Source organism: Ipomoea nil, unplaced genomic scaffold (genome assembly GCF_001879475.1).
Source record: "Ipomoea nil cultivar Tokyo-kokei standard unplaced genomic scaffold, Asagao_1.1 scaffold2779, whole genome shotgun sequence".
Lineage (NCBI taxonomy): Eukaryota > Viridiplantae > Streptophyta > Magnoliopsida > Solanales > Convolvulaceae > Ipomoea > Ipomoea nil.
Window position 1 is genome coordinate 4563273 of NW_017619207.1, and position 27229 is coordinate 4590501.

Consider the following 27229-nt stretch of genomic DNA (forward strand, 5'->3'; position numbering starts at 1 on the left):
TTTCAATCAAACCAATGATAAGTTAAGTTCAAAGATACACTTAAACTTACTCAATGATGACTTAATCCATCCAAAGGTCAATCAAGATAAGTGTCTTTCCAACGGAGTGGGTGAAGTCCCCCACATCATGTAATAAATATGCTAGTCATGCACCCCTACTAAACTACTTCAAGGAATATACTAAGGAAACCTCAAATTTCTAGAAGATTGAATGAAAACATGAAGGGTATCCTCTCACACCATTCATCAAGCATGTAATCCAAATTGGTATTCACCTCTTATCTTGCAAAGGCCTATAGCCGAGCCACACTAGTAGGAATGATGTGTACAAACCAACCGACCACATCTTTATACCGCCAAGGTCCTTTACAAGAAATTAAGTGAATGGTTTGGCATGGGCCACTCACCAACCTTAAGCCAAGGTCCAATTTCCTCCGGCACGGAGCTCCGTGTTTTAACCCCGGGGAAACTTTTTGCGGTCCCGACTTAAGTGTTGGTTCTCACACACTTCCACCCTTATGCCAAGGATCGACTCCCAATGGCATAGATCTCTATGTTTTAACCCGAGGAAGTCTTTTATGATCCCGACATAAGCTATGGCTCCCTCTTTTTGCTCTCTTTTTTTCTCATCTCCTAAGACATCGTCATTGGGACAACCGACTTCATGCAGAGCTCTACGCTTTTTCGAAGATAGTGCAATGGAATTGCCCCAAATCCTAGCGAGAGGGCTTACCTCCTTTTTTATCTCACGGGATGGCCATTTATTTTTTGTCTTTGCCTTTTTTTCTCAATGTCATTCCCCTACTTTGTCACTTAAATTTTTCTTTTGGGATAAGGGAATTTTCTCATTTCTCACCACAAGGCTTCACCTTTTGCCCCATACCTTACCAAGATTAGGTTCATTCCCGACCTTGTTTCTCTTATCTTTCCAAGGTTAGAGAGTACACACTCCCACTTCGAGGGATCGTTTACTAAGGTCTAAGCAAGATAGGAGGTGAATTCATACAAGAATGCATCAAATGTAAACCTAGATGGCTTATCTATGCAATTCCTCACTTGGGCGTAGAAGGGATAGCTTCCAAAGGATATTTCAAGAGTAAAAAATTTCAGGCGGGCACATCACTATCATATTTATCACATAATATGAACAATGACACACTCTCCAAATCCAACACACTCGTCAATTAAGCACCAATAAATCAATTAAGTAACAAGAGACATTTAAGCACAAGGTGCTTCCCTTTCCACACTTTAAACCGAACATCGCCCTCGATGTTCTTTAAACCATAGGTGGACAAGGAAAGTTAAGGTCTCAACAAAAGTGCTTGTTGTAACACCCCGTGTTTTCCTAAATATTTATATTAGATATAAATATTATCCAAATAGAACTACTAACTTATAATTAAATGTTTTGCTACGAATATATATATGTACCTAATATGTTACTATGGGCTTCGGTTAATTATTTTATAAATACCCAAATCCCGTAACTTATTGATATGGTCCATGGTGGACCATGGACCTTGGTCTAAAATAAAGCCCGTTAGCCTTTTAGATAAAATAAAGAGGGCCTCTTACCTATTCAGATTCGTATTAGGAATCCCAAACCTCCTACCCTATTCAGATTCATATTAGGAATCCTAAACCTCTTACCTATCCAGATTCGTATTAGGAATCCTAACCTACATAAAGGGGATTAGAAAGCATTTAGAACCCTTACCACCCATCCCTATTCCCTCACTCGAAAATCCCTCCCAAAAGATAGTCAAAGAATTCCCCATCACCAGGCTCAGGGAGAATTCCTTCACTCGAAAATCCCTCCCCAGAAGTTTAATTAAGCTAAAAAGGTAACCCATGTCTTACAAAACCTATTTTCCTTGCTATCATTTATTTATTGGCTCCTTTGAATGATTGTATGCGTGATTTGGTATGTATGCCTTGTTAGAGCTTGTCTTTAGGATTTATGATGTGGCTTCTTGTTATTCTTGATGACCTTGATGATCTTGTGTGGTGGTTTGCATGTCCTTGTGTTTAATTATGTTTAGAGCATATCTTTAGGGTTTTATGTGGTCAGTTCTTGAGATTCTTGAGGTTCTTGATGTTCTTGAACCGTTGTGTGTTTATTCTTGGGTCTTGGCATGATTAGAGCTTGTGTTTGGATTCAATTGTGTTGTTTCTTGGCTTATTCTTGATGTTCAAGTCCCTATTGTTGTTGTTGTGAATTGGGAAGTGTTTGGACTTGAATTTGGGCATAATTGATGAATTCCCGGGATGGGAAATCTAGCCAAGAAGCATGTTCCAGCGGGTAGTTCGTGGGGGGACGAACCCCCACTCGAACACCCGCTAGAAAGAGGCCCTTGTTCCAGCGGGTGGCTAGCGGGTGGTCGAAGTCCCGCTGGAACATGGCCAGCCCGTCGACGGGAGGTCGTCCTCCCACCGTACCACCCGCTGGTACGGGCGGTGCACTGTGTTATTTTCCCCTGTTGGTCGTCTCCCCGTGCCCCGTTGTGTCTCGTTCGACGTGTGTGAGTCTAGCATGATGTCTTAAATGTCGTAATGTGATTTGTGGGTCGTGACTAAGCATGTGGTCTAAACTTGTATTGTGTGGGTCCAAAGTATGGTTTATGTTATTCCCCGTGTCGTTATGAGTCTATTCGCATGTTGTGTCCCTTTCCCTGGTTATCCCTTGATGTGATTGTTGTTGAGTCTTGATTGTCATGTTATTGCCCATGGTGACGAAAAGGTGTGAGATTGGTGGAAAAGATATGTTAGAGGTATGATGCATTGCGAGTGCTTGTGTTATGTGCACTGCGTGTGCTTGATCATTGTGCTATAGGCATAGATCATGTTATGTAATGGCACTACGTGTGCTTGATCATTGTGCCATAGGCACAGATCACTTGATTATTATGTTATAGGCACAAATCATGTTATGTAATGGCACTACGAGTGCTGAGAAATCGGTGGAATGTTGGAGGTCATGTTGGAGAGGAGCATGCGATGTTCCGGAGGGATAAGGGTGTGGAGTACAGGGCGGTCTGGAGGTACAGGTTGGAATTGATATAAGGTTGGAGAGGCGTAAAGGTTGGAACTTGGTATAAGGTTGGAACGTGGGCGTGTCTTGTTATGTGATCTTATTGTTGTCTTGCCTTGTGGTCAGAGTCTGCTATGTGTTCCTTATTGCTGTCTTGTCTGATAGTCATAGTTTGCATGCTTGTATCTTGATGTGGTATTAACGTGCCGGTATCTATGATATGCCATGAGTCATGGTCTTGACTTTAAAGCTAGAGTTGTTTATGACTATATCTATGTATTCCCAAGTCTCAAAATGGTTTTCTTATATCTATATATTATACTCAACGCGTGGAAGTGGGTTACTTAGCATTATTCGCTAACGGTTTCTACACCGCATGTTTTTCAGGTACTGATTAGTTAGCTCGTGAGCGCGTTAGTCGAAGCTATGGTTCCTAGCTAGATAGTAGTTAGCCTTAGTTTGACGGCTTGTGAGCCATGCTTGTATTTGGATAATGATTATGATTTATACCTTGTTTAGTTAAGTTTAGCATGTGCATCTAGGCTCTCAAGCTTAGATGTGGAATAACACCCCGACACTTGTGTTTAGTTCTTCTCTGTTTGGGTTTTAATGATAGATTCGCCTTTATCTCTTAAGCTTTAATGGTTTTAAATTATGCTGAAAAATTGGGGGTGTTACAGTTGGTATCAGAGCCAAAGTTCGACCCTAGGTTAATGCCTTTAGGATAAGACTTTAAGATATTAAGCTTGAATTCTAGGTGTTTAAGTAATTAGGATGTGAGAATCTCAGGACCCGCGGTGAGACTGTGAGTTTATTCATAACTTTTTGTGATAATTCCTATGCTTGCTCTTTGTGTATTGTTGCTTAATGATTTTATCAAAGTGCATTATTTGGATATTTGTTATCTGATAAAATATTTAGGAACTTGCAATTGGTAAATCTATTTGGCCAATATTTGCTCACTTTCCTTAATTATTTGATCAATGTGCATTAATTGAATAGTAGGACGCGCAGTGAAGATGTGAGACCTTGCATATTGCTGCTTAACTATTTGATCAAAGTGCATTATTTGAATAATTGTTATTTGATAAAAATATTTTGAGAACTTGACATTGATTGTGATCCTTAACCTTCATTCACTTATGAGTATGTATTGTTCTTGCCTCTTGATTGATATTAAGCATCGTATCATGTTGTCCTTGTCATTCATATTGATCTCCGGAGTAACCGTATGATGTTCGATCGATTGAGTGTGTTCCTTGATAAATCTGTTGTTTCCTTGCATACTTTTACATGCTTTGTCGCATATCATTCCTTGATTATTTGATGATTTACCTTGGTATGCTGAAACTTGATAGACTGTTGATTTTGTTTCTTAATGAATATTGGACTTGGTTATTTGCTTGAGCATGAAAGTTGGATTACTTTCCTAATTGATTTATTTATGGATTGGCTAAGGACTTGCATGAGTTCGCATGAAAGTTACATAACTTTATTTCTTAGGAGGGGAAAATGTGATATGTGATCTTTATGGTGTCTTGAACTTTCGTTTGAGTCTCTTAAATTCCTTATTGGCCGAGTCTCCTTGTTCCTTATTGCTTTCGGGCCTAACAAGTTAAGTGATAGAGAATTGTCACCAATTGTAGTTCTTATCCCTTTAATTTTGAAAACCATTCGCCTTTGCCCTTTTATTCAAAAGAAAGCATCATGAAAAATTGGTTAGTGGCATAAGAAATATATCACAAGTTGAGCTCATTAAAAAGGAACGGGAAGGCTAGTCCTACCTAATATTTTGGTATTTTTCATTTTTCGATTTTTTTTTCATTTTTCTCATTAGGAAAACAAACTAAAGCAATAAAAAAATAAAAATAAAATAAAAACTAATCCCAAGATTATTTCTAGAGAGATTATCAAAGTAGAGACTCAATTACTCCAAACATTAACTAGAGACATGCAAGCTTCTAACAAGTAAGATAAAAGTAAAAGCATAGTAACAAAAAGTCATAAAAAGTAAAACATAATAGTCAAATAGTCTAGAGCATGAGCAAATGAAACTGTGATCAAAATTTCCACTTCTTCCTCACTTAGAACAAAGCCTTATTCTTCCCCAGAGAAGTGTTTTGCCCTTGCAACATCAATCGTCCTTGTGATGCGTGGCCTACGACAATGACGCTGCCATCCTCCCGGTAGGTTGCCCTTCTGCTCTTGCTAGCATCACCCTCAATTCTGCGACCTGAGTGTGCAGCACTCCAATCCGATCGTGCTGCTCGTAGATAACCTCACGTTGATGTGCCAGCAACCGCATCATCTGACAAGCCACGTCGATCACTTCTTCCTTGATGTTTTTTAGCTGCTTCATTTGTTGATGGTGAAGTCGGTACACGTAGGCCTGTAAGGTCAACAAGTCATTAGCCTCAGGGAACTCGTGGGGAACCATCGGGTACGGTAGTCTCCTTGTTGGTGGAATTAATATCTCCTTCTCCTCGGTTACATGAGTCACATTTCCTGCAATTGCTTACAAGAGAATCGTTCTCAATTTCCTATGCTAATAAACAAGATAACATGCCACCCGTTGAGTATAAGTACATTGCATTCAAATTCCCTTTATCAAATTCAAAGATGGATGGCTCAAATAAAAATTTTGACATAGTTTCCCCTAATCTAGTCACTTTAAACTTGAGACAAAGATGACTAATCATTCTTGCACAATCAACACATTTATCATTACAAGCTCCATTCAAAAAGTCAATAAGTCGACTTCATCTTCTCCAACTACTCTATGGAAGAATTCATTCACAAAAGGGTTCATGCAAAATCATGGTGGCATTCACTCACTTATGCAAAATTGATCATCTCAAGCATGCAATTGCAATTTTCACCATCAATTTCATCATGCAAGACATATTACCATTCAAAATAAAAAAAAAATCCCCAAATTTACTCCTAGGGTTCATGTTTGCATTCATGCATCAACAACAATGTCATTCAATCACAAATTAATCTCAAATATATGTCACAATCACAACAACTAAGAAATCCTAGCAATGTCATAAGCATAATACTTCATAGAGAACAATCTACCATCTTCAACCTAGAGAGAGAAAGCTTGAGCTTCATTAATGGAGATTAAGTGTTGAGATGGTTACCTTGTTGTTGGGAAGACATTGTTGAGCACTTCGATCTTCCAAGCTTGAGTTGAAGAAGAAGATGGAGAAGGAACAATACCTTGCGTGGGAGAGAATAAAATTGCGTTGTGGAAGAGTAGAATGAGAGAATGGGAGGTTTTGAGGGTTTAAATCTCGGAACCCTGAATTCTGGAGCTTCAACGTCCGTCGCAACGCACGTTGCGTCGTGCGTTGGCCGTTCGACTTACATCACAACGTGCGTTGTGAGTCATGTTAATGTTTCTAGAAATTCCTCCCTTTTTAGCTGTCCATCCATGCACGTTGTCTTGGCATTGTAGAGTTCGTTGGCCGATCGTATTTATTCACAACGAAAGTTACAACGTGCTTTGTCACGCACGTTGATCTTTCTAGAAATTTTGGTTTTTCTCCTCTGCTCAGCCACGTGATGCACAATGTTGCGTTGTCAAGTCCTCTGTTTCGTTGGACCTTAGGTTTGAGTCACAACGTGGGTTGTGACCTCGTTGTGACTTCCCACTTCTCTTCTTTTCATTTTTTCTCTCCTTGTTCAATTCCTTCAACTTCACCATTTCCATACCCTTAAATGTTAGCTTTTTCAAGTCCAAAATAACAAAGAAATTAAGGTCACAATCATCATTTGCACTTTATTCACAAAAACTAAACAAAAAAAAGCAAAAACAACAAAACGATAATGAAAACCTTGGGTTGCCTCCCAAGAAGCGCCACATTTAGCGTCATTGGCTAGACGTGTTACCTTTTTCATCCTCCTTCGAAGTTGTTGGCTTTAGGCACTTAGGCACCCAAGACACTTTTCGGATCTCCCACCATGGCCTAACTTTCTTCTTGGCTCTTTTTGTGGTCACCAAGGAAACATTTTCTTTCTTCTCAACTTGGTTCTCATCAACTTGTTCCCCATTGATTCTAAAGATGAGTTTGCCCGTCCCTACATCAATTAAGGCACGAAAAGTAGCCAAGAACGGTCTTCCTAGAATCAATGGCACCTCTAAGTCCTTTCCTACATCTAGCACCATAAAATCAACTGATACAAGATTTCTTCCAACTTTGACAAGCACATTTGCAACCACACCTCGGGGATAACGCGTAGTCCCGTCGACTAACCGAACAACAAGTGGTGTGGGAGCTATATAAGGAAAATTTAGCCTTTCAAAGATATGGGAAGGCATGATATTAACTGAGGCTCCCAAATCGGCTAAGGTATCTTTAAAAACACAATCCCCTATAACACATTTCACGAAGAAAACACCTGGATCATCTTGCTTGCTTGGGCATCCTTTGTGAAGGATAGCCGATGCCGCCGCACCAAGCTGGATTTGAGGTAAAACCTCCTCTTCATCACTATCAAAGTCTTCATTAACAATGCATGCACAGTGAAGAGTATTCAAGATAGAATCCTCCCTTCCTTCATATTCAAAACCTTGTAGATTGCTAAACCTTGTCTTACGAGGTGTTTGAGCCTTACTTTTTGATGGCGGGGTTTCCTTCTCAATTTCCTAAAGGGCACAAGAGGTGTCATTTTCTTCCTCCTTACTCAAGAGATCACAAGAGGTAATCTCTTGCTTGTTGACCTTCACGGTGTCGGTTCCGTCTTCTTCGCACACCTTTTACATTGCATCTTTTCTTTCTCATTCCTTTGGCCTTACGATGGACATGACATTCACTCTCTCCTTGGGATTGTTCTCGGTATTACTTGGTAATGTTCCCCATGGTCTTTCGGACATTAGCCGGAACATTTGAGACATTTGGGTTTCAATGTTCTTCAACGAAAGAGTTTAGTCTTGTTTTACCGAAGCTATCCCTTGCCTAATCTCTTGTGTGATTTCTTGCCTTAAAAGTCCTTGATCCCTCTTCAAGTCATTAATGGCTTTAGATAACCTTTCTTCTACATCCTTCGCCTCACTCCTTGCATCACCATTTCTCCTTGGGAATTTCCCGGGGGTCGGTAAAGAGTACTAGATTGCCCTTGATTGTAGTTTGAGCCAAATGTAACTCTTCTCTCCGCTCCCGTGCCATAGACATTCTTTCCTTGAGGCCGCCCTTGATATCCTTGATTTTTCCAACCACTACCTTGCTTCCAATTTGTGTTCTCACTTCCCCACCCATTTGGTTTTTGCGGTGGCGGATAGGTTGCCGCCTCTACTTCCTCAATTTGAATTGTAGATTTGCAAATGTTGGTGTCGTGAGGACCTCCACATACGTTGCAATACAATGCTAGGGCCATGCAAGGTTGGGATTTTGCCTCAAACTTCTCAACAATCGCTTGTAACTTCTTGATTTCTTGGGTCATTGCTTCGATTTTCGCCTCATTTGCTACACTTTCTTTAACTTCGTACATCCCCAGCCTTGTGTCTCTTTTGTGATACCAAAAGGAAGTATTTGAAGAGATTCTTTCTATCAACGCCTCGGCATCCGCCGATGAGGATGATACGAACGCTCCACTTGAGGATGAGTCTAGTAGCATCTTTCCTTCATCTGTGAGACCTCCATAGAACAAACTAATCACGTCCTATCGGTGTAGCAAATGCGGTGGACATTGTCTTTCAATGACTTAAACCTTCGCCAAGCCTCTCCTAGGCTCTCCAATGAGCCTTGCTTGAATTCTTGTACTTGCTTGCGAATCTTCATGGTTTTCGTCAATAGGAAGAATTCATTCATGAACTCTTTGTGTAGTTGATCCCATAACCTAAAGTGATCATCATCTTGCGAGTCCAACCATCTTAATGCCTCACCTATAACAGAAAATGGAAATAGTTTTAGTCTTACTATTTCATCGGATACTCCTCCATGTCGAAACATGGAACAAGATCTTATAAATCGCGTGATATGGGTGTAGGGATCTTCCGAGATTGTCCCTCCAAATGGACTATTTTGGACTAGACTTAGGACTGCGGGATGGATTTGAAAATTGACATTCGCAAGAGGTGGGACACAAATCGAGTTGTGCATTGAGAACTCGGGCGTCATGTAGTCCGCAATTGATCTTCCCCTCCCCTCTTGAGGTGCTTCGTAGTAATCTTCATTCCCGACGTATTCCAATAGGTCTTGCCCCGCATTTTCTTCTTACCCTAGAAGTGGTAGATTTACATGAATTGGCGTTCCTCCTTGTGTATTTCCCTCTTAATGGTTTGGTGGCGGTGTGTGCATAGTAGATTCTCTTCCTTGCGTCATTCCTTGAGTTTGATTATGACCACTTGAAGAAGCCATATCATTCAATGGAATTAGTTCTCGTTTTGTCCTCCTTCGGATTGCCTTATTTATTTCGGGTTCAAAGGCCAAAAGTCCTATGTTCCCTTTTGATCTCATTTGCATTCAATCCTAGAGAAACAAGTCAACAAGATTTCTCATCACAACTAAAAGTAGTTGATGAGGGTTAAAACAAACAACAATAAAATGAAAGACAATTAAAAGAAAAGCAACAAGCATTCAAACAAATAACGAAGTCAAATTCCTAATTAGCAACAAATGGCTAAAACCTAATGTCATCCCCAACAACGACGCCATTTTGACAAATTGTTTTCTCCTTTAGGTTAGGTAGATTGTGTTGGGATGAATCCCGGATTATGTCATTCTCAAGGGATGGCCGCTTGTAACACCCCGTGTTACGCTCTTTAAACTAGGATTAATTATTTAATAAATTCCGTTAAAGAATAATTAAAAAGGAATTTAAGTTAGGTAGAGTCCCTTAATTAATTAGTGCGGTCCACAGTGGACCGTGGACCCTTGCCCATAGTAAAGGCTTAAAGCCTGTTAGAAAAAAGAAGAGAGCCTAGTATTAATCAGATTCTAATTAGGATTCCTAAACCTATATAAAAGGGGTTAGAAAGCCTTTAGAACCTTTCCCTCCCATTTCCCTCTCCTATACTCGAAAATCCCCTCCTAGAGATCAGACAAGGAATTCCCCGTCACCAAGTTTAGGAAATACTAATAGGAAGAGAACCTTGACGAAAGACCCTAGAAGCCGTAAGAAGTTCAATTAAAGCTACGAGGTAACCCATGTCATACAAAATCTATTTTCCTTGCTATCTTTTATTGATTGGCTCCTTTGAATGATTGTTTGTGTGATTTTGTATTTATGCCCTGTTAGAGCTTGTCTTTAGGATTTATGATATGGATTCTTGTTATTCTTGATGATCTTGATGATCTTGTGTGGTGACTTGCATGTTCTTGTATTTAATTATGTTTGGAGCTTGTCCTTAGGATTTGTATGGTGAGTCTTGTTTATTCTTGATGTTCTTGGCATCCTTGGGTGGGTATATGCATGTTCGGGTGTTATTCAAGGATTAGAGCTTGTCCTTAGGGTTTTATATGATGGCTCCTTGTTGTTCTTGAGGTTCTTGATGCTCTTGAACTATTATGTGTTTAATTTTGAGTCTTTGCATGTTTAGAGTTCGCGTTTAGGGTTCGATTGTGTTGTTTCTTGGCTTATTTTATGCGTTCAAGTCACTATTGTTGTTGATATGTGTTTGAGAGTGTTGGGACTTGATTTTGGGTAAAATTGGAGAATTCCCGAGTTGGGAAAAATGCCAAGATGGGATGTTCCAACGGGTAATTGGTGGGGGGACGAACCCCCACCTGACCACCCGCCGGAACCGGCATGGTGTTCCATCGGGAGGACGGGCGTATGGACGCCCACCCGCCGGACCACCCGCTGGAACATGGGGGTGCCGCCGGCGAGAGGTCCATCTCCCGTCGCACCACCCGCTGGTACGGACCGGCGCGGGGTCGTTCGGTCTCCGTTAGGTCGAACCTCGTGGCCTGAGATGTCTTCTTTGATGTTTGAGGGTCTAGTATGATGTCTTAAGTACCGTAACGTGAATTGTGAGTCGTGTCTTTGCATGTGGCCCATACTCGTATCGTGTGGCGCCAGAGTATGGTCTATAGTGATCTTTATGAGTCTTGTGGTCGCCTAGTGGGCACTTGTTGTTAAGAGTCAATGTACATGATGTGGCCTTCCCCGATTATCCCCTTATGGAGTCATTGTCGAGTCTTGCTTGTGTATTGTTGTCCATGGTGAATAGAAAAGATATGTGATTGGCGAAAAAGATATGATTGGTGGTTTGATGCACTGTGCGTGCTTGTGTGTGATGGTACTTCGGTACCGGTGTGTGATTTAAGGGCATCGCGGATGCTATGGGATCGGTGGTTATGTAGGAGGTCATGTAGGCGGGGAGCATGCGGTGCTCCGGAGGGATAAGGATGTGGTGTGTAGGGTGGCCTGGAGGTACAGGTTTGAACTGTTATAAGGTTGGAGAGGCGTAAAGGTTGGAACATGGACGTGTTTGTTGTTGTTGTTTGTTATTGTTGAGTCCTACTGTCGTGTCTTATGGTCTTAGTTTGCATGCTTGTGTCTTTATGTGCTTGCCGTGTCAAGTCTATTGCTATACCTTGAGCCTAATTCCAGGTTTTGAAGCTAGAGTCGTTTAGGGCTATATCTATGTATTCCCAATTCTCAAAATGGTTTTACTATATCTATGTATACTGTACTCAACGCGTGGGAGTGGGTTGCTTAGCATTATTCGCTAACGGTGGTGATACCGCATGTTTTTCAGGTGCTGATTAGTTGGCCGAGAGCGCGCTAGAAGGAGCTGCGATTCCTAGCTTAGTTAAACGGCCTGTGAGCCACGCTTGTATTCGGATGATGACTATGGCTTATGCTTTGTCTAGTTAGTTATAGCATGTGCATCTAGGTTCTCAAGCTTAGATGTGGCATAGCACCCCAACACTTATGTTTAGCTTCCGCTCTGTTTTGGGTATTAATGATGGCATTACATTTATTTCGTAAGCTTTAATGGTTTTAAATTATGCTGAAAATTGGGGGTGTTACACCGCTCGAAGTTACCCCTAAGTTGCTAATTTTGGAAAGTAACGACATCGTTATTGTTTGTCAACATGTCATGCGCACACAATAGAATAACGCCGTAGTAAACCAATGAAATGAATGCTAACAAGTAATAATCAAATGAAAGGTAAATAGGGTTGAATTGCTTAGTGTGGATGAAGATGCTTATGGGATCATTTGACATAGGGAAAGAGGACGCAATTGCTAAGTCTAGGGGGTGGCTTGCGTCATTTCGTAACTTAGACTACTAGGACTTTGTTTAGGGTTTCACCTAAACCCTTCCTCGAATACCTTGCCTTCAACCCCTTCCCAACCAAGCCCCGTAGGGTTCCTTAAGCTATGAAATGCTAAGGATGGGAGCTTGGATTGACCTAGCATATGTCAATCCCTCAAACACCATAGGAGATGATCAAGTTCCTTGGATGCAAACAAATCAATCCCTAACAACAAGAAATAAAAGTAATGCAATCAATCAATCCCTAATTTAAGAACTAAGTCATGAAAGCATCATCAACACACACTCTCACAATTCAACCCCTAGCTAAACTAGCCTACAATAGCCATGGAAATCATAAAAGCATTCATAGATCTAAACCTACCAAAGCAAATAGAAATGGAAAGAGTAGAAATAATACCCAAAGTAGATTAGGAAACGAAATAAGTCTTGCAAGATCTCTTGAAATGGAGTTTGTCAAGCTCTTCCTTCAATCAATCTCTCAAGAAAACTAAGCTTGAATCTACTTAAAATCTCTTCTACAAAGTGTTTTCTCTCTATTTCTAAATGCTAAGTTCTCTCTCTAAAAACTGTCCTCCCCTACAAATCTGACCTAAAACAACTTAAATAACCTCCCCTTTCAATTCCTTCCGCAGTTCCTTCCACGTAGCCTCCAACGCCCTGACAACGTGCGTTGTCCGGGAACATACTCCGTCCAACGTGCGTCACAATCACGTTGTGATGTGCGTGGAACTTTCTAGAAATCAGCCCTATTTTTTCCTCTCCACAACGCACGCTGCAACAGGCGTTGTGGTCTCGTTGCTTGGTCCCGGCTTGTCTTCTTATCCTGCTTTCATTCTGGTTGTGCCACTTTGCCTCGTTTAAGCCCGAAACTTTACCTAAAAACATGTAAAACATGAAGTGCGGTGGTAATTTCTAATACAATGCAAAACATAGCTAATTGGCAGAATATTGCTACACAAAGGATTGATTTTAGCTTAGAATTCACCTTAAATGGACCTTAAAAGTGTGCGTCTTTGACACTTATCAATGTGACATAAAGAGAACCAGAGATTCTCACTGTCATCTCATAAAATGTTTTCAAAAGCTTCACTAAGCTTTCCATAAAACACCAATCCAAGAAGGAAGGAATAGTCCCCAAGTCAGTAGTATAAGAGGGGTCATTTTGCTCATATGCATCAAACACTCTTTGATAATGAATTGCAGTGTTGAGCATAATGTAGGTGATGTTCCACCTTGTAGGGACATCAAGCTGTAAAGTTGATTTAGCTTCTACACAAATGATTTCAGCAAGCTCTCTGAATTTTTTCAGCATTGCAGGTGAGTTCCTAACCCATCTCACTACATCCCTCACCCTCTTGACTGACTCATCTGCAAACTTCAAACCATCTTGGATCACTAAATTCAGGACATGGGTTATGCACCTCATGTGCATGTACTGAAACTTAACAGAAGAAGGACCCCAAGATAACAATTTACTCTTAAAAAACCCCAAAGTTGTACCATTAGAAGAAGCATTGTCCATTGTTACAGTGAACACATTTTTAATTCTCCACTCTAATAAACAACTCTCTAGGGCTTTTGCAATGTACTCCCCCCTATGAGAAGAAACTGGGACAAATGATATTATTTTTTTTCTGAAGCTTCCACTGGTCATCTATAAAATGTGCAGTAATGCACATATAATTGATTCACTGGACAGAAGTCCATGTATAAGTGGTTAGACTGATCCTTTGAGTGCCCATCCTAAACAACTTCTTAAGTTTTAGCCTCTCATCAAGGAAAATTTGTTAGATGTCCCTAGAAATGGTCCACCTAGAAGGGATATGAAACCTAGGACAAGCAACAAGAATAAACCTCTTGAACCCCTAACCCTCTATAAACCTAAAAGGGTGCTCAACTATGATTATCATCTCACAAAGGGCCCTCCTAATGGCATCTTGATTAAATACCCATGTCCCCAAAACACCCTCGGGAGCCTCCGTTCCAGTCCCAGAAGTGGAAAGAGTGTTGAATGTGAGTAGAGACTACCTTGTATCCTTTGAATGAGGATTTTTAAGACAACTCAACATATGATTTCTCAAAGATGATGTGCCATGTTTTTTAGATTCAGAGGCAAACTGTTTGGAACAGTAAAGGCATTTGCCTTTAATCACTTTCCCCTCAGAATCTAGGATCTTTTCAAAGTGATCCCAGACTTTGGATCTAGACTCTATTTCTTTCTTCTTCTTAGCAAGAGGAACAGTAGGAGCTACCATAGGGTGTTGAGCATTTGTCTCAATGTCTGGGGTTTGTACTCCTTGTTCATCCACTATTGAAGATGGAAGAGGTCCAGTTCCACTAATGTCTTGATTGCTCTCCATCTATAAGGATGAGCAACTGGGCATCAGGGCTTAACACTTCAACAGTCAACAGGCAACAACTAACATAACCATACTCAGTACTTACATACATATAACACATTTCATTCCATAATCAGGATTCATGAATTCATCATATTTTGGAAATAGGCCCACAAATTAGGGCTCAACACTAAAACAGTCAACCATCAACATTCAACAAGGACAACAGACAACAACTACCATAAACATACTCAGTATTGACAACAGTTCAACATCAGAAATCAATAACTCATCATTCATTAGGGCTCAACAGTCAACGTACAAGTTACAAACATATATCAGTACTCAATAGGCTTCCACCACTACCATGCATACATTTAGAAATTATAAATTTAAGGGTCCTTTAACCATAAACTTACAAAACAAATATCAGAATTTGCACAAATTCATCACGCATGTAGAAAGTCCTAAAAATTAGGGCTTACTTACAAATTAGGGTTCATGCAACATCATAGAATTAGAACAGAACAAACAAACATGCAAGTATGCAACATGAAAATAAGAAAAAAAAAAATCAGATATACATTTTACTTGTTTTCTCAAAGGTTCCCTCTGAGATCTAGGGCTTCAAGGCATCAAACTTCCACCGGCGACTAGCGTCTTGCCGTCTTTGGCTCTTTGCGACTTGCGAGGCTTCCACCAAAGTCCAAACGGACCAGAGTACCAGACCAGTCAACCAGAGACAACTACAGGCCAACAGCGTCGATTCCCGTCGAAGGGGAGTTCGGGATGGACGGGTTTTGCACAAAGACGATGAGAGAATTGAGAACTCACACAGTCACACGTCTCACTGTCTCAGTCTCTCAGGGGAATGGAGAACGAGAGAAGTGAGAAGGAGAACTGAAACTCTGAAAGTATCAAGTGTGAGAGAAGCAGAGAAGCAGAGAAGTTCTCAAGTCTCAGAGAGTGGAGACTGGAGAACGGAAGGAGAAGATCTCAGATATGAGGAGTGGAGAGACTGAAAATGGAAAACCCTAGGGCTAAGCATGTATTTATACTAGGCCTAAAGTTCGGATTTTAGACGAGTTCGGGTGGGAAATATCCTAATTAACCCTATCCGAAATCTTTTAAAGGCCAAATAATCTCAGGGCGCTTTGGACCATATCCGACGGGTTCGGATATCCTTACCATTTTGCGCAGCGAAGTTTGGGTCGGACGGGTAGTTCAGGTAGGACGGGTTTTGCACTGTCCTACTCATGTCTTTTACATACTTCATTATACCTATAATATTATTATAATTGATTACATCAGAAAAGAGAACGATGTTGTAACTTGTGATTCAAGCGGGGAACGTCACAATTTACAACCAAAAAAAAAAAAAAAAAACTTTTAATTCTTATGATATTACTCTCCCTATCTCATTTTTCTTATTTTGTTTATTATTAATTGGTCAAGCCAACTCTTTTTTTTTTTTTTTTTTTTTTTGCTTTATTCTATTTAATGGTACTTTAATTTTAATGTAATTTTTAAATATATAGGTTTTATATACTAATACTAAACTTAATGTTATGAAAAACTAAATTATAAATAATTAACTTTAATCAAATCTCGTTAATATGGGATATGAAGCAACATTTTTTCATTAATGCCTTAGATACCAAGTAACACAAATTTATAGAATACTACATAATAATATAAATTTTTAAGAAAAATAAGAAGGGGATTGTCATTCTAAATAACATTCTTATTCTTATTCTCTCAATTATGTTCATTTTGCTAATCAAACGTGCTATTATTTCTGCCACGTACAACTTTATCCAAACAGAATGTACTGGCTAAAGTCAAATTGAACATATCTAAATTAAAGCAAGTTTTGGTGATTTGAACGTTGAAGTTGTGATTTGGGATTTGACAGATACGTCGTATAAGTAGTGATAAAATTGGAATAACGTTTTCATAAATATTACAAAATATAAATTTCAAAAATTTGTAATATTTTAAAAAATGACTCTGCTATTTTTTATTTTATTTTCTATTCATAAAATTTCATTGATCGATTGTTATAATTTGTTCACAAATTTTCACCTAATGAGTATACTCTTATGAATCGAATTTTATTAAAAACTCTTGACTTGTACCCGATACAATCGGCAACGGTATCAATCAACTCCATATACTTATACGTATATATTTCAAGTCCATTGGATTTAAGTATTCTATTCTGTATCTCAAATCTTTCTCAATGATATGCCAAAATCTTCAACTATTGGAATGTCAAATAGACATAATGCAAAAGGTACTAATGTGTCTATTTTTGGGATGGCATAAATTAAAGGATACTTTCTTTCACATGCAATCGTCTCAGTGCCAATCCCGATTACGCACTAATAATTATTCGGCTTCGTATGAAAAATTAGGCAAATAAAGATTTTATATAAAGTTAATTTCATTTTTTTAATCTAAATTTATAGGTGGCAGTCCACTTTTAGTTATTTTTTATCAAAAAATTCTTTTTTTTGGTCCTAGTATTATTGTGACATAACTAATTTTGGTCCTCTATAAAAAAAAATCATTAAAATTTCATTAAATACAAGGACATTTCGCTCTTCAATTTGATTTTTTTTTTCAAAAAATAAACATAAAAGATATAACGTATCAACGCACTTTTTATTAAAAATATCAAAATGTCTTTCAATTTAATGAAATTTCAACTATTTTATTGATAGATGACCAAAATTGGTCATGTCATAATAAATTAATAATGCTAGGACCAAAAGGAGATGTTCTGATAAAAAAGAATTAAAAGTGAACTGCCACCTATAAGTCTAAGACCAAAAATGGAATTAACTCTTTTATATATCTAAAATCTAAAAACATAAGCCTTATATCACTGATTTCTATCTATTTTTTCTGTTATTTTTTTTTTAAACATTATTCTATAAGCGAAGAGCTGCAATATATAATTTTTTGGACAAAAATATCCATATTGTTATAACATCTATTATCTTTTACCAATACTAGTATTTGCGCCCATGCGATGCACGGAATGGATTTGTTGTAATATATTAAGAATATATGAATCGATATATAATTATTTAAATTAGAACATCAAATATTATATAGTGCAATTAAAGATATATGGTTTGAATCGTTTATATATTTTGATGTTATCATTGCTTGAATTTGTGCATTAAATAATTGCTCAAATTAATAGCTAATGTCTAGATGTACGCATGCATCGGTGCTATAAATTTGAAGATTTTATTTATCATTGGTTAGTATATTCATAAATTAGGTAAATGTGCTCGTTCTGTAACAACTCAGTTATAGAAATGAATTGTTATCCTTATTCATTTGTGTGGAAGATATATTTTTTTGTCTAAATATGTAGCAATTTTTTCATTTAAAAAAAATGTTAATATCACCGATTATATTGACATATTATTGAAACCTTTTTTGTAGACGGCATTGGTAGTGGCAACACAATCTTGTTCATCTTCGTCTAGAGCTAACACCTTCAATCCATCAGGACGGTTTACTTGAGTGAAAATATATAATGGTAGAATATCACTCAATTAGTTATCCTTTTATATTTTCACTCAATTAGTAATATCAGATTCATTTTCAGCCAATTATTCTTTTTTATTTTTAGTCAATTAGTCAATTAGAATATCAAATGCAGTAATATTCTTACCTAATTTTCATTCTATTTTTAATTGATGATGTACAGATTATTATTGAAATATTTCCATTCTATTTTTAATTTACCTTTACTATTGTTTAAAATATGCATTTACTATTGATAATGTAGAATATTATTATTGAAATATTTTTCTCCAATTTTTAATTTCTAATCCATTTTTAATTAAAATGCAATGAACTGACCATTTATTTTGTTTATTTTAGTCAATTATGGATCAATTTTTATTTGCAATCAATTATTAATATTCATTTCATTTTTATATTTTCAGTCAATTAGTAATATTAGATTCATTTTCAGTCAATTATTCTATTTTATTTTCAGTCAATTAGTTAATTAGAATATAGATGCAGTGATATTTTTACCTAATTTGATGATATAGAATATTATTATTGAAATATTTTCGTTTCATTTTTAATTTACCTTTATTATTTTTTAAAATATGCCTTTACTATTTGATTATGTAAAATATTATTATTAAAATATTTCCTTATTTTAAATTTTCCTTCACTTCTTAAAAAAAAAAAAAAAAAAAAAAAAAAAAAAAAAAAACTTTGGACTTCTCAATACTTGATTGGCAAGCAAGTATGTTTGTAAGAGGAGTATTGCTCCTCAGAGGAGCTCAAGAGCTCCCCTTTCGAAACATTTGCAATGTGAAATCAAAATGATCCCACATCAATTACAAAGGGAGCTCGTGGCTCCCTTTTGTCTTCATTCTTTTTTTTTTAATTTTATTTTGTATATCGTTTTGTTTGGATGATTATTATTACCACCACCACCACCACCTGATTATTGACAAATTCGTCAAAATTTTAAAAAATTCATCATTTTAACAATTTATCTTCAATCAAAACACCAAAAATATTATTTAATAACTCAATAAGTTGATCCAAACTGCTAAAAACTAAAACAACACATACATTTTGGGTTAATCTTTCCCAACCCCCACTAATAATAAATAAATAAATAATAATAAATAAATAAATAAACTAAAATAAGAAGGCAAAGCTAATGTTTATTAAATAAGAACCTTTTGACTTCTTAATACTTGACACATTGATGGACAAACAATTATGTTTGTAACTCTTATATACAGGAGCTCAAGAGCTCCTCTTTTTAAACATTTTCAATGTGGGATCCCACATCATTTATAAAGGGAGTCTGTGGCTCCCCTTTGTCTTCTTCTTCTTCCTCTTTTTTTTTTTTTTTTTTTTTTTTTTTTAATTTTAATTTTATTTTGCATATACTTTTATTTGGGTTATTATTATTATTATTATTATTATTATTATTATTATTATTATTATTATTATTATTATTATTATTATTATTGTTGTTGTTGTTGTTGTTGTTGTTGTTGTTGTTGTTGTTGTTATTGTTGTTGTTGTTGTTGTTGTTGTTGTTGCTGTTGTTGTTGTTGTAATTTGATTATTTAGCAAATTTGTCAATATTTTAAGAAAATTCGCCTGTTTAACATTTTATATTTAATCAAAACACCAAAAATATTATTTAATAACTTGGCAATTTGCTTCAAACTGCTAAAAACTAAAACAATCATCAATCGTTATACCCTACACCACGGCGCACATAGCACTGTGCGCCGCGCGCCTCCCAAAACGACGTCGTTTTGGGGTCGTCTTGGGAGGCGTGGTAGGAAGTTGCTGGGATTATGTGTATTTGTTCACACAGTTATGTGTATTTGTTCATACAGTTATGTGTATTGGTTCATACAGTTATGTACATTTTTTATACAATTATGTACATTCTTTTTATACAATTATGTACATTCGAATCAGAAAATTTGTGTGTATTATGTTAATAGTTGATGTGTATTATGTTAAAAGTTTATGTTTATTATGTATTATGTTAGATTATGTGTATTATCTTTTAAAAAGAGTATGTATATTTTGTTATATAATTATGTACATTCATGTATACAATTATGTGTATTCTAGTATAACATTATGTACATTCTTGAACAGCGGGTTTTTTTTTAAAGAAAAAACTACTGCCATTCACTGGGGCGGGAAATTTCAAAAAAAAAAACAAAAATTAAAATGACGTCGTTTTGCATCTGGGCGCATAGTGCAACGCGCGCCGTGGTGTAGGATATAAATTGCCAACAACCATATACATTTTGGGTTAATCTTTCCCAAACCCCCTAATAAATTAAAAAATTAAAAAAAAAAAAAAACTAAAATAAGAAGCCACTTAGATAAGGTTTTTTAAATAAAAGCCTTTTGACTCGTTGGACTTCAATAGGTTGAGAAAGTTTATATGAACAGATATTACATGTAACAGGGTCAATCTAATAGTTATGTTGTGGAACCGTGTCCACCTTGCAAGGTGGACACAATTCTATGTTCATAATTACTGAACTATATGTTCATAATTATAAAGCTATACATTCATAATCTTTGAACTTCATATTCATAATTATTGAACTCTATATTCACAATTACAGAACTCTATGTTCATAATCACTGAACTATATGTTCATAATTTTAAAGCTATATATTCATAATTATGAACAATTTTGAAACCATGTCTACCTTGCAAAGTGGACACGGTTCCACAGCATAATTTACCGGGTCAATAGTACTAATAAAAGAAAAAAAAAAAGCCTTGGTCAAACAATTATGTTTGTTTGTAAGAGGAGCATTGCTCGTCTTACATAGAGGAGATCCTCTTTACTAGCTCTATTACAATGTAGCATCTGTTCTTAACGTACTGAAACACAAAAAACCAATAACGCTTCCACTAAGACTCAAAAACTCACAACCTTCCAAATAGAAGTCCAACCCGGATACCATTAGACCACATAGTCTTGTATTGTAATTGTAATTTGATTATTTATAAATTTGCCAAAAATTTAACAAATTCGTCATTTTAACATTTTAACTTTAATCAAAACACCAAAAAAAATATATAGTAACTCAGTAATTTGCTCCAAACTGCTAAAAACTAACTAAAATAAGAAGACAAAGCTAAGACTTCTTAAATAAGAACATTTTGACTTCTCAATACTTGCCCACATTGATGGGCAAGCAATTATGTTTGTAAGAGGGGCATTGCTCCTCTTATATAAATGAGGGAGTTAATACCCAAAATCGTCCTCGACTATAGTGGTTTTTCTCAATTTCGTCCTAAACGACTTTGGTGACCTAATATCGTCCCACACTTTTGTGTTTCGCTCAATTTAGTCCCAGACTTTTGTGTTTTTGCTCAATTTAGTCCCTCATTTGTTATTCTGTCCATTTGGTGTTAAATAAATAGACAATTCAGTAATTTTAAAATTGGCATCTCTTTACTCATAGACATGTGAACTGCGAAATCCCTTTTTTTTTACGAATTACTTCCAGAATTACTCCTAAAACTGCGAATATAAAATTTGATTCGCAGGTCCGGGAGTAATTCTGGGTGTAATTCGTACAAGAAAGAGGAATTTCCCACTTCACAAGTTGAAAGTAAAGAGAGATCAATATTGACATTACTGAATTGTCCCTTTATTTAACACCAATTTGACGGAATAACAAATGGAGGACTAAATTGAGCGAAACGCAAAAGTCTGGGACGATATTAGGTCACCAAAGTCGTTTAGGACGAAATTGAGAAAAACCACTATAGTCGAGGACGATTTTGGGTATTAATACATAAATGAAGTCTTTCTTTTCAAACATTTTCAATGTGGGATCAAAATGATCGCACATCATTTACAAAGGGAGCCCGTGGCTCCCCTTTGTATTTTTTTAATTTAAATTTATTTTATATATAGTTTTGTTTGAATTATTATTATTATTGTTGTTGTTGTTGTTTGAATATTTGACAAATTCGTCAAAAGTTTAAGATATTCGCCGGTTTAACATTTTATATTTAATCAAAACACCAAAAATATTATTTAATAACTTAGCAATTTGCTCCAAACTGTTAAAAACTAAAACAACACATATACATTTTGGGTTAATCTTTCCCAAACCCCCTAATAAATTAAAAAAAAAAAAAAAAGCCATTAAGATAAGATTTTTAAATAAGAGCCTTTTGACACGTCAGGCTTCAATAAGTTGAGAAAGTTTATTTGAACAGATACTACATATAACATGGTGAATCGAATAGTTATGTTTTGGAACCGGGTTCACCTTGCAAGGTGAACACAGTTCTATGTTCATAATTACTGAACTATATGTTCATTATTATAAAGCTATATATTCATAATCTTTGAACTTCATATTCATAATTGTTGTTGTTGTTGTTGTTGTTGTTGTTGTTGTTATTATTATTATTGTTGTTGTTGTTGTTGTTATTTTAATTTGATTATTTGAAAAATTCGCCAAAATTTTAAGAAATTCGTCTGTTTAACATTTTATATTTAATCAAAACACCAAAAATATTATTTAATAACTTAGCAATTTGCTCCAAACTGCTAAAAACTAAAACAACTCATATGCATTTTGGGTTAATCTATCCCAACCGCCTAATAAATTAAAAAAAAAATTTAAAATAAGAAACCATTAAGATAAGGTTTCTTAAATAAGAACCTTTTGACACGTTGGAATTCAATAGGTTGAGAAAGTTTACATGTAATAGGGTCAATCGAATAGTTATGCGGTGGAAAAGGTGGACACAGTTCTATGTTCATAATTACTAAACTATATGTTCATTATTATAAAGTTATATATTCATAATCTTTGAATTTCTTATTCATAATTATTGAACTCTATATTCATAATTGCAGAACTCTATGTTCATAATTATAAAGATATATATTCATAATTTTTGAACTTCATATTCACAATTATTGAATCTCTATATTCATAATTACATAACTATATGTTCATAATTATGTTGACAACACTATGTTCATAATTATAGAACTATATGTTCATAATTTTTGGGCTGTATATTCATAATTATGAAAAATCTTTGAACCGTGCCTACTTAGCAGGGTGGACACAGTTCCACACCATAATTTGTCGGGTCAATAGTACTAAACAAAAAGAAAAGTCTTTGGACTTCTCAATACTTTGCCGACATTGATGGGCAAGCAATTATATGTTTGTAAGTGGAGCATTGCTACTCTTATATAGAGGAGCTCAAGAGCTTCTCTTTCTAAACATTTTCAATATGGGATCAAAATGATTCCACATCATTTACAAAGGGGAGTCACCTTTGTCTTTTTTTTTTTTTTTTTTTTTTTTTTTTTTTTTTTTTTTAATTTTAATTTTATTTTGTATATAATTTTGTTTGGATTATTATTGTTGTTGTTGTTGTTATTATTGTTGTTATTGTTATTATTTTAATTTTAATTATTGTCTTCTTCTTATTTTTTGTAATTTCAATTTTTGTATATAGTTTTGTTTGGATTATTATTATTATTATTATTATTATTATTATTATTATTATTGTTGTTGTTGTTGTTGTTGTTGTTGTTGTTGTTGTTGTTTAGGGGTGTAAATGAGCCGAGCTACTCGTGAGCCGCTCGCGAGCGGCTTGGTCAAAGCTCGACTCGAGCTCGAGCGGCTCGTTTAATAATCGAGCTCGAGCTGAGCCTAATTATTCTAGGCTCGTGACTCGTCGAGCCGCTCGCGAGCCATATAATAATAATAATAATAATAATAATAATAATAATAATAATAATAATAATAATAATAATAATAATAATAATAATAATAATAATAATAATAATAATAATAATAATAATAATAATAATAATAATAATAATAATAATAATAATAATAATAAAATTTCTACCCTTCTAATCTTCTATCGCTTCCCCAACTCCCCATTCCCCACGCCCTAGCTCAGGCACTCAGCCGACAGAAGACGAGACACGAAGACAGTCGAGTAGTCTCCGGTCTCTGTCAATTTACTTAGCCGACAACTACCAATTATGTATGGATAAAACAAAGTAGTTTATTTTTAATTGGAACATGAATTTAAAATCAAACAGGTCAAATTTGAGGTCAAAATCAAGACCGAACTCGAACCCAAAATCGAACTAAAACTCGAGTTCGAGCTCGAGCTCGAACTCGAGCCGAGCCTTCCTTAACGAGCTCTCAAGCCAACCCAAGCTCGAGCTCGACTCGACTCGTTTACACCCCTATTGTTGTTGTTGTTATTATTATTTTAATTTTATTTTTAATTTATTATTATTACATTATAAATAGGATTTTTATTATACTTGAATAATAATATTATAATTATATTATAGAATACAATACCATACATAATGTTACCAATTATGCAATATTATTAATTAATAGATTTTATTTAATTTCTACTAGTATTTGCACCCGTGCGTTGCACGGAATGAATTTGTTATAATATTTTAAAATTATTTAGATCGAAATACAATTTTATAAATTATAACATCAAATATTATATAATATAATTGAAGAATTGCGTTGCACCGATTATGTTTTCTGATGTTATCAATGCTTGAATTCGAGTAAATAATTGCCTAGCTAACGTGTGGATATACGCATTCAGTGCTGCAACTTTAGAGATTTTATATATCAATGTTTTGAATTTGTATTAATTAGGCTAATTAACTCGTTGTCTAGCAACTCAGATATAAAAATTATTTATACGGAAGATATGTGACGACATTGGTAGTAGTAACAGAATTTTATCTATCCTTGTCTAGAGTTAAAATCATCAGACCATCACGATGGGTGACTTGAGAAAAGTCACATACAATTAACCGTGATTAAAGACTGGTTTTTTCAATAATAACTCAACATGAGTTAGTGTTTGACCCTGACTTTTGTTGATAGTCATGACATATGCGAGTATCAATGTGAATTGTTTTCGTTAGAACTTGAAGGGCAATCTCGTTCAGAAGGGTGAAAGACATTTTAATTGAAGATTTTACTTTTATTAATAGTATAGATATAGATTGGTGTAAATAATAATTAATAAATTATTATTTCCTTATAAAATTACATAGAATTTCAAATGGATTTTCTCATTTATTACGCAGAATTTGTTTTCGTTATTCTCACAATTATAATGGTTTAATTATTCTAAGAATTTGATAACCATTTTTCATTTTTAAGTATATATTAACTTTAATTTGTGATAGATAAGAGTTTCATTTAGTTAATAGTAAAATAACATGCAGAAATAATTTTAGAACATTATGTCTTATCGAATTACTGATTCTTTTCTATTTTTTCTTTTTACGGCTAGCCTTGCTTATTATTATCAAGAATAAGAAATATGTATGCAAATCTATATTAATAGTCAAATTAATAATAAATTTTATTAATTATTAATTATTGATTAGCATATTATTAATTTATGATATTGTTGTAGAATAAAAAATATATTAATTATGCTCACATTGCATAGTCTAATTAATAGTATAGATTATTTATATAATTGCCTAATATTAAAAGTCAAATTAATAATAAAATTTTAAGTATTAATTAGTTAATTAGGCTATGTGACATACTACGAAGAACTGGAGGAACCTAATTGTATATGTCTATATTAATTGAATAAAAAAATGTAATATGACAAAATATAGACTAATTAATTATGAAAATATTATTATGGTAATATTACATAGAATTGGTTGAACCAAATCATAAATGAGTCAATTGAATAAAAACTATTTTAAATAGGACAGAATATAGAGTAATTAATTATGGAAATATTATTATGATCATACACGGAATCGAAATTCGTTAAACCAATTCATAAATGAGTCAATTGAATAAATTATGAAAATATTATTAATTCGTACATTTTTTGAATTAGGAAATAATTAATGTGTATTCCTATGTTATATATATATATATATATATATATATATATATATATATATATATATATATATATATATATATATATTAACGTTTACCATTTATGAATTAACATGTATTCCTTATATGGTATTATTCAATTGCTATTAGTTATTGTAAGTTTTAGCATTATCATGTTTTTCCATTTTAAACAATTAGGAGATTTAAAATGATATTTTCAATCAATTATTCTTCTTTATTTTCAGTCAATTAGTCAATTAGAATATAGTTGCAGTGATATTTTTACCTAATTTTCATTCCATTTGAATTTGATGATGTAAAATATTATTAATGCAATATTTCCGTTCCATTTTTAATTTACCTTTACTATTTTTTAAAATATGTCTTTACAATTTGATAATGTAAAATATTATTATCGAAATATTTCCTTTCCATTTTTAATTTTCCTTTATTTTTCTTGTTTGCCCAAAGTATAAGATGCTATAGTTTTTGCCAAATAAATTGCCAAAGGGGGAGATTGTAAATGTACATAATTTGTACACATTAAAAACCTTATTGTTGGCTAATTTATTTGTATAATAAATAGATTTAAGTTAGCCAAAGCTCTTGGACCATTTTTCCTATCTTATGGTATTTAATTGAGTGGCTCACAATTATTGTGTATATGAAGAGGAAGTCAGCAATCTGATTGTGGTTCAAGCAAATTATAAGGATTTGGTTTAAATGAGTGGCAGTGAATGATTTGAGCATTTGATGAAGCTATTCACGTGGCTTATTTTGGTGAAGGGGTTATTACTATAAAAGGGAAGATTACTCATTGTGGAAACTTGCCAATTTGAGATTTAATATTATTTTGAGAAGTGAATATTATACTGCTAACAAATTGAATTAAATATATTATTCTGCTGAGCTACGGTCTGCGCCTGAGTCAGTCGAAGTGTGCTGAGCTACGGTCTGCGCCTGATTCAGTTGAAGTATTGTTCGAAGGTTATCAAGGCATGCACGTCACGGTCCAGGTTGGATGTTAGGAAGGTTGTTTGTAGTATGGTAGTTAAGACTGTGAGAGTCTAATGTACTGTTCTATTGTAAAACTCCTTGGTGAACATCAATAGTGGATTGGGCTAACGTGGGTTGCCCCGCAGACGTAGGAGAAGC